We start from the raw sequence: 9,781 nt of genomic DNA, 5'->3' as shown, positions 1-9,781 counted from the left end.
CTCACCCCTGGTAGAATAGCCATCATCAAAAACACCACCACCAACAAGTGTTGGTGAGGATGTGGGAAAAAAGGAACGCTTGTACACTGCTGGTGGGAATGCAAGCTGGTGAAACCACTCTGGAAAAAAATTTGGAGGCTTGTTAAAAGTCTAAACATAGATCAGCCATATGATCCAGTAATCCCATTCCTGGTGATATACCCAAAGGAATGCAACACAGCTTACTCTAAAGGCACCTGCACACCCATTTTATTGCAGTGCTATTCACAAGAGCCAAGTTATGGAAACAACCAAGATGCCCCACTACTGACGAATGGATCAAGTTCCTGCAATTTAATGAGAATGGAAGCACAGCCTATCAGAACCTATAGGACATTGCAAAAGCAGTTCTAGGGAAAATTTTATAGCCATGAATTCATATATTAAAAACACAGATCTCAAATAAATGGGGGGCATGAATTCAAGTATGATATTTTGACATGTCGTGATAACTTCTGTAAATGCCACAATGTACCCCCACCTACCACAACATTAAAAAAGGAAATGATATCCAATATGTCACATTGACGTTCAAGATGGAAGATGTGTCTTCAGGAATTGCAGACAGATTAACTGAGTCATTGACTGATCAGGAAGGACCATCTTGGGAGAGGAGGTTCAAGTGTTTTTCTCTGACTGGTGCAGGGTTATTGAATAAGATTGTCCCAGGTGACACTTGTAGTCTCAGTATCCCTTGGGGTTCTATATCCAGAGATCTTCATTGCTATCATTCTGATACCCAATGTGCACATCCCTAAAAACCAACTCCGTAGAAACAAATAGTTTGGGAAGTCTGACTTCTAGACCTCTGAGGCCATGTCTACATCACTCAGTTCTCTCCATTTTTTTCTGGTCAGCTCCATTTCACAGACCTTGTTTACATAACCACAACACGTGACACTTTTCTAATTAGTGCCTTTTAAGTTGCAAACAGAAACATCCAAATAAACTAATGTTATCTGGAACTATGTATAATTTTTAATTGTGAATTATGTGGTATATATATGTATATATGTGTGTATGTGTGTATAAATTACATATTAGTAAATATTAGGTAAGATATTTTGTTAATTTCTGTACAAAATACCTGAGACAAATCAAAACAAGGAAAGGTTTATTTCATCTCATAGTTTCAGCAGTTTCATTTCAGAGTCACTTGATCTGTTGCTTTGGACATGTGACAACACAGCATTTCATGGAAATAGTGTGTGTCAGAGGAGGCCCGTTCATCTCTTGACAGACAGAAAGAGAAAAGAGGGAAAGAGGAGAGCTGGATGTTCCAGTATCTCTTTCAAGACCATATCCCGTTGACCTACTTCCTTCCAATGTACTTAACCTCTTATAGATTATACCACATTTGAACAGCACCACAGCATGGTGAACCAGAAGAAATCTACAGATTAAAAGAAATGTCCACAAAATTCCAATGTTAATCCTCACAAAAATTGAAAAATCAATACTATGATTCACATGGAAACATAAAAGATACTAAATACCACAATTTATATCCTTGAGAAAAAAAGAGCAACTCTGGAGATATCACGATACCAGACTTCAAATTACACTACAGAATAATAGTAACAAGTACAGACTGGTACAAGCACAAACACAGACATGAAGGTCAGTGAAACAGAATAGAAGACCCAGAAAAAAATCCCACACAAGTACACTCTTCTGATGTTTGACAAAGGAGAAAAATCTTACACTGGAGAAAAGAGTCTCTTCAGCAAATGGTAATAGGAAAACTGGTTGTCTACGTACAGAACACTGAAACTAGATCCCTACCTTTCACCCTGAACAGAAATCAATTCTAAATGGATCAAAGATCTTAATGGAAGGACATGAAATTTTGAAACTACTACTGGAAAAAATAGGAAAAATTGTGGAAGATGGAGGCGTAAGTAATTATTTTTGGAATAGGACTCCAATTGCATGGGAAGTAAGAATGGGAATTGATAAATGGAATTGCATCAAACTAAAAAATTTCTGCTCATCAAAACAGTTATTGGAACCAAGAAATAATGCTCAGAATGGGGAGAAAATCTTAGCCAGATAGTCTGTGAATAAAGTTTTATTATTTAGAATATACAAAGAATCTCAAAAAGTGAATCACCAAAAGCAAACAAATGGGCAAATGAATTGAACAGAGTTCTCAGAAATTAAAATTGCTGATAAATACATAAGTAATATTAAACATCTTTAACTATTAAGAAAATATAAATCAAAAGTACACAATGATTTTCTCTCACCCTGGGCAATCTGGCAATTATTAATAATACAAGTAGCAACAAATACTGGGAAATATACAGGGAAAAGGATAGGAACCCTCATACACTATTGGAGTGAATGTAAACCATTATAACCACCATGAAAACCAATCTGGAGCTTTGTTAAAGCACTCAAAATAAACCTATTTTATGACAGTGCCCTACCACTCTTGGGCATATATCTGAAGCAGTGTATATAAATACACAAGGGAGACACTGTGGGATCAGCCTAGACACAAAACAACTATTAATGGATATAGAAAATATCCTGTGTATGTGTAGTAAAATATACTATTATGGCTGAATAATATTCAGAAAAATGAAATTATCTCATTTGCAGAAAATGGATGGAACCAGAAATCATAATATTGAGTGAGATAAACCAAAGTTTAAGAAACCAAATATCACCTTATCACTCCCTATGCAGCATAGACCTAAAATTGTGATGATGATAATAATAGTAATTATGGGAAATGGATATGAAGAAGGGGTTTGACTGGAGAAGAGTAAATGTGAGAGGGGAGAGGGAAAGGAAAGGTTACTGAATGTTGAGAAGGATTTAGGTTGTATATACTTATATATATATATATATATATATATATATATATATATGTATATATATATATATATATATATATACGTATATATATATACATATATATACACATATGTACATAGATGTATGTTTAAACCCATCAAACACTGAAAAGGGCAAGAGGAGGGAGCCCGAGAATGAGAACGTAAAGGAGGGGGTGAACTTGTTCAAAGTACACTATATGCATGCATGGAATTATCACAATGAAACCTCTTATTTATCTATGCTAATTCAAAAATAAAATAAAACTAAGGTTAAAAACACAAAACAGTTTAATACATGGGCCTTTTCAGGAAAAATATGCAAACTTTAGCATTATAAAAATGCACACACCTACAGTATTTCTCCCGAATCAATTTGGATGATTTCAGCACCAAGACTTTTTCTGTATTTTACAAGAAAGAGTCAAATATATTTTATTTGATGACTGAAGACTGCCCAAAATACAGCCAGGGATGTTACTCCTTGCTTAGAGTTTCATAAACACTATTTGCAATCCTACCACAATAGTTCCAAATATACATTTTATCACATTAACTGACTTTGAAGTAAAATCATGGTACCTTTGTGAATTTTTTGGTTTTACTGCCACCAAATATATAAACTTATACACATTAATTTTGATATATGTACACATTTAGGAATATTAAACCAGGTTAAATGTATTGATGTCCTTACTTGTCATTTCTTGGTGAACATTTTCAAAATCTTTCATCTACATTTTTGGAATGTAAAGCCATAATACATACATCAGCACAGTATACACTAGTACCCCAGAATTTCTAGCTTCTAATTGTTAGCCAGCACACATTGATCAAACTTTTCCCATATCCTTCAATGTCCCCAAAATCCAGTAATAATCATTCCACTTTCAACAAATATTAGATAACCTTTTAAAGATTCTAATATAAATGAGATCATATGGAACTTGACATTATGTGTCTGATTTATTTCATGTAGTATAATGACTTCTACTTCCATCCATGTTGTCAAAATGATGATTCCACTCTTTTTATGGTTGAATAGTATTTATTTTATATATGTACCACATTTTGTAGTGAACAATTTGGTTGTTTCCATTCCTTGAGTATTTCTTTTTTTTTCAAAATATATTAGATTTGGTTTTTATTGTAGAGCACACATATCAGGGCAAAGTGCTGCACACACAACTACAAATCATTTTTTGGGAAAAGAAAAAGTTGTAAAAAAAACTGCAACTGCTTTAGTTATGCAGTTCTGGCTTGAGGAATCCACCCTGGCAGAGGAGTTCTGGCCCCTGAAAGGGGCTTCTTGATGTTGGCTGCCCCAGATTTCTGCAGCCTCTGAGGCCTCAGGTCCAGGCCTCTATACACAAAGCCCCGTGGAGTGGTGGTGGCCTGGTTTCCGGGAGGGCCTCTGCTTTTGGCAGGCCCAGATCCTGGTTGGTTAGCAAGAAGACATTTGTAATGAATCTAGATCAGCAAAACCTTGCAGCTTTCCAGGATCTTAGTGGGTAGAAACTGCCAAAGACTTCACCTTTTTATTTTATTTTATTTTATTATTTTTAGAAGCCCCTTTCCCAGTTCCCACGCCCCTGAGGCAGAGAAGGCACCAACCCATCTGCAGGTCTGAGCTCTGGCCCTGGATGCATGCTGCAAGAGGACAGAAGAGTGGGCACCTTTCTAGAGGGATGACATGAGGAAGAGGCCTAAGCTGGCCAATGGAAAAGAAAGGAAAAAGAAAAAGCCAAGAGACCAAAGAGGAGAACACCCCCCAAAACCCTTAAAACAAAAGAAAACAAAAACCCTACCACACACAATGATTTCCCATACCCCAAATGCTAGACTTGGAAGGACACCAGTCCTAGCTAGAAACAATTCCTAAAACTGACCCCACATGGCAAGTCTAACTTCCGTACAATCACACACATATGCCTGAAAGGAGCAACCCAGCAAAGAGGCATGCTCTTGGCAAGAGAGGTCAGGAGCACTGTGCTAGCCCCTTGGCAGCCCACAAGGAATGGTGGGCAGAGCAGGCCAGAGGGTGTGAAGGAAGCCTAGGGGGCTCATCAATTGCTTTGGGGTCGCAGGGACTGGCACTGCCTAAGCCCCACAGAGCCAATCTGAACAGCAGAGGAAGGAAGAGGGTTTTTGCATGAGCTTCCAGAACCTGGTGAGCAGAGGTGAAAAGTGAGGGCAGCCAGCCCCAGGCAAAGCCCACAATGCTCCAATAAACATCAACAGAGCGTGAACATCAGTGGAGGAAAGGGGCGGGCAGGAGACTGAACTTTGTTTAGAACACTGCGAAGATTTACATTTAAAGCAAAAACAAGAATTCCTTAACCAAACATTTTTCTGCTTTTAAATAAATCCAGTCGGACACAGCTCTACTTGAAGATAGCTGCCCCCCACACCTCTACTGGCTACTCCAACAGCCTTTCCATCCAGGAGGAAAGCCAAAAACACAAGAACCCAGGTCTTGGCAAATTCTGTTCTTCAGCCTTAATGGGCAACAAACCAGGGGGGTAAATAAAAAAAAATATATATATATATATATATATATATATATATATATATATATATATGATCAAAACAAAACAAAAACCCTCAAAACAAAACAAAAGGAGGGGCAGCTACGTGAGGATTAGCCAGAGTTCCCGGAGGGTGAGGGCAGGCCTCAGTGCCTCCGCATCTTCACCTTGCCGGCAGGGCTGCCTGTTGCCTCTGAGCACTCCTCCGATGACTCCTAGGACTTCCACCAGTAGTTCTCAGAGCTGAAGCTACCCCTCCGCCGGTGTGTGGGCAGCAGCATTGAGCACCGGTTCTCTTCCTTGTCCATCTCCAGGATCCGGGGCCTGTGTGCAGCATCAGGGTCTGCCTTGCGCTTGGATTTCAGAGCGGGGTCCCTGTTGTTTCCTGACAGGCTATCTGAAGCATAGCTGGGTGGCAATATGGAGCTGCTCAAGGACTTTGTTTCCAACCGGGGTGCATCTACTCTTGACTTCCTGAGGCTGATGACTGCTCGGCGTTCCTTGATGTCCTGAGGCCTTATGCAGTGAGTGATTTCGTCAGCAGCATATCCACTGAGCACAGTCACACTCCCCCTGCGCACCAGCAGGGAAAGCACAGGTTCTGATACCCGGATCGGCTTGAACTGGAACTTGCAGCCAAAGCACAGCGCCGAGTCGCTAAAGAAGGACACGGACACAATCGGGCGCTCAAAGATGTGGATGGGGTCCACGTGCGACACGATGCAGCCGCCGGGCTGGTAGTCGTTGATGACGGCGCTGTTTACGAAGCCCTCGGGGATGACGCGGTGCTCCACCAGCTTCTGGATCACAAGCTGGTGCACCCACTCGGGGATCTCGTCCACGTAGCCCGGCGGGTAGAGGCGCTCCTGGCCCGGCCTGCGCTTCTGCAGCTGGGAACCGTACGTGTAGCCTTCGCCGAAGAAATTCTTGTTGCGCAGCGGGGCCCGGCCCACCGTGTGCTCGTTGTACAGGCCCATCTCGGCGAGGGACACCACCTCGTCCATGCGGGCCTCGATCTTGGCGTACTCGTCCTGGCTGAAGAGGCGCATCTGGCGGATGCCGCTCTTCACCCTGCGCGCCTCCTTGTCCTTCTGCAGCTGCTGCTCCTTGTAGTCGCTGCGCTCTGGTCCGAATCCTCTTGGTACTTGTGCTTGGTCCCGGACACCAGGTAAGGCTCGGCGGCCGCAGCCTCCCGACTGCCAGCCTTAGAGTTGTCCCGGGACGTCATGGACTTGAGCTTCTCACGCAGGTCAGTGTAGCCGCTGGCGGCCGCCATGGCCCCCGCGACGTTGCTCTAGGGTCCTCCAGGGCGGGCGAGCATGGCTCTCGGGGGACGGGCCCGGGGCCCCCGGAGGGGAGGGGGTCCTCAGTGCCGGGCCCCCATGCGTGGCCCGAGAACCCGGCGAGAGACGTTGAGGGGTCTGAGGAGAGGTCGGGCTTCAGGGGCGGCGGGTCATGCAATGGTGGCGTCAACGGGACTTCCTCCTCCTCCACCTTCTCCACGTCCCGGGGGGGAGGGCAGGAGCGCTGGCAGCGCCTCATACCGCGGAGGGCTGCTGCAGAGTATCGGCCGACTCCCGGCCAGACCTTCGGTCGCCCGCCCGGTCCGCACTTTAAAGCGCTCCTCACGACATCACGAGCAGCCCGCCCGACGTCGCCAGCGCCGCTCCTTAGCGGGCATATCGGCGCGCATGCGCAGTGCCCTCCTTGAGTATTTCAAATACTGCCGCAATGAATCTGAAAGTGTGGATGCCTCTTTGACATCCTGACTTCATTTCCTTTGCGTATATGGACACTAGTGGGATTGCTTAAGTAGGTGATAGTTTTATACTTTGTCCTTTGAGGGATTTCAATAGTAGCACAATTAATTTACCTTTCCATTGACAATGTGCATCTTATAAGCACTTATTATCGTTGGTGATTTTAATAATATATTCTTACTGGAGGGAGGTTACAGAGTATTGTGGTTTTGATTTGCATTTCCATGATGATTAGTGATGTTAGGCACTTTTTTAGTGGATTTTAAAGGTTATCAATATAATTCCTTCCACCATGTTCTTTTGATTCTAAATGGCTTTGACTGTTTGGGTTTTTATTGTGGTTTTATATGTATTTTAGAACTGTTTTTTTTTTTAGAGGTCAGAAAGATTTTATTGGTAGAGAATTTAGTTGGAGAAAAGAGAAGAGAAAGACTGCATATTGGAGAATGCAGGGGGACCCAGAAACTGAAACCAGTGATCCCCTAGAACTGTTTTTGTCTAGTTCTCTGAAGAATTCCATTTGTATTTTGGTGGGAATTGCACTGAATCTGTAAATTACTTGGGGTAGTATGAAGATTTTAACACCATTGATTCTTCTAATCCATAAACAAGAGATGTCTTCCCTCTGTTTTGTGCCATTTTTAATTTCTTTTTTTAATATATAGTTATTTTAACTGCAGACATTTCATTTCTGGTTAAATTTATGCTTGGGTATTTTCTCTTATACCTATTGTAAATAGCATTGCTTTTTAATTTAATTTCAGTTAATTTGCTACTATATTATAACAACACTACTGAATTTTATTGATTAAGAACAATTAAAACATTTGATATCTTAAAAAGGAATTGTTTCTTCAATTTGCTTGATCATCTGTTAATTGGATTATTATTTCCTTTGGTCTTTACTTTTTTGAAATCTTTATATGTCCTGGTTATTAATCCTTTCTCGGAAGAATAGATGGCAAGTATCTTCTCCTGTTCTACAGGTTGTCTCTTCATTAAAGTATGTTTCCTTTGACATTCAGAAGCTTTGTATTTGATGCAGTACCATTTGTCAATCTTTGTTCTTATTTCCTGAACTACTGGAGTCTTATTCAGAATGTCATTGACTATGCCTTTATCTTCCAGTATTTTCCTGTAGTAGTTTCAAAGTTTCAGGTCTTGCATAAATTCTGTGGTACTCCTTGAAGCTAATTTTTGTACAGGGTGAAAGACAGAAGTCTATTTGGAATCCTTTATATGAGGATATGCAGTGTGCCCAGCATAATTTGATGAAAAGTCTGTCTTTTTCTCAATATATGTTTTTGTTCCCTTTGTCAATACTGAGATGTTTTTAACAATATTAGCTTATTTCCGTTTCTTCTGTTGTATTCCATTTGTCTACTTTTGCCCCCTTACCATACTGTTTTTCTAATATTTCTCTGTAATATTGTTTGAAGTCAGATATTGTGACCTTCAGGGTCTTTTGGGCTTCCATAGGAATTTTAGAATTGATTTTCCTATTTCTGTGTAGAATTAAATTAGAATTTTGATGGAGATTGGATTGAATTTCTAAACTGATTTCACTAGTATAGCTTAGAGTTCTCACTAATCCATAGTCCAATCTCGCTTCAAGCTCACTATATAGTCCAGACTGACCTTGAACTCACAGTGCTCCTGTATCAGCTTCCCATGTGCTCAAAATATAGCCATGCAACATCCCTCTGGCTTAGGTCTATTAACTCTTGCTTTATATATTTGTGCTTAATCAATATTAAGTGCACATACATTTAGAATTGTCATTTCCTCTTGTTAACTTAACTCTTTTATCATTGTTTGATGACTATCCTTCTTTATTTTACTGTTGTGATTTCATCTGTTTTATCTGGTATTATATGGCTAGTCTTGCTTTCTTTTGACTTCTGTTTGCATGGAATACCTTATTGCATCTCTCTGCTTTCAGTCTATGTGTGTCCAAAGAAATGAATCGAGTTTATTTTATGCAAGATATCATTTGGTCCTGTTTTTCTACCTATTCAGCCACTTTATTTCTGTGTTTTTAATTGTGTAATTTAATCTATTTAGGCATACAGTGATTTTTGGTAAATAGAGACTTACTGCAGACATTATGCAACTTGCTTCCTACATTCACTGAAGTTCTTTTCTTTCTTTCTTTCTCTATCATAATTTTTTCTAATATGCAAGTGAATTGGTATAGTATTTTGATTTTTATTATTTATTTTTGTTGGTCTGTGGTAGATTTTTGCTTTGTGTACACCAGGACTTTACAGAAATACATCATTTGCTTATAAGCCATGCTCATAACAAATACAGAAAAACAAGAGAATGTGTAGTCAAGACAACTTCAGTTGTCTTTACACTGCACACACATTTTGAATTTGTGATGGCCTGAATTTCATCTTTCTATATTGTGTATAATTTAACATGTTAATGTAGTTATTACTGTTTTAATTTCCCTGGATGATTTTTGTTTAACCATTGAAGATATAATGCTTTGCTTACCTTACAGAATCTGGCCATTTTTAATTTGCACAATTAATGTCACCAGTAAGATTTATATCTTTCTATGTTTACATCTTTAAGGTCTCTTTCCCTCAGTTTGAATATTGAA

The 9,781-nt window shown here is 40.2% G+C and overlaps 1 pseudogene; it reads right to left on the bottom strand.

Moving 5' to 3' along the window:
• Positions 1–5,483: 5,483 nt before the first annotated feature.
• On the bottom strand, positions 5,484–6,943 carry LOC109702343 (RNA demethylase ALKBH5 pseudogene; annotated as a pseudogene).
• Positions 6,944–9,781: the final 2,838 nt, after the last annotated feature.

This window comes from Castor canadensis, chromosome 14 (assembly GCF_047511655.1).
Source record: "Castor canadensis chromosome 14, mCasCan1.hap1v2, whole genome shotgun sequence".
Classification (NCBI taxonomy): Eukaryota; Metazoa; Chordata; class Mammalia; order Rodentia; family Castoridae; genus Castor; species Castor canadensis.
This window is presented reverse-complemented; position numbering and strand designations above follow the sequence as displayed.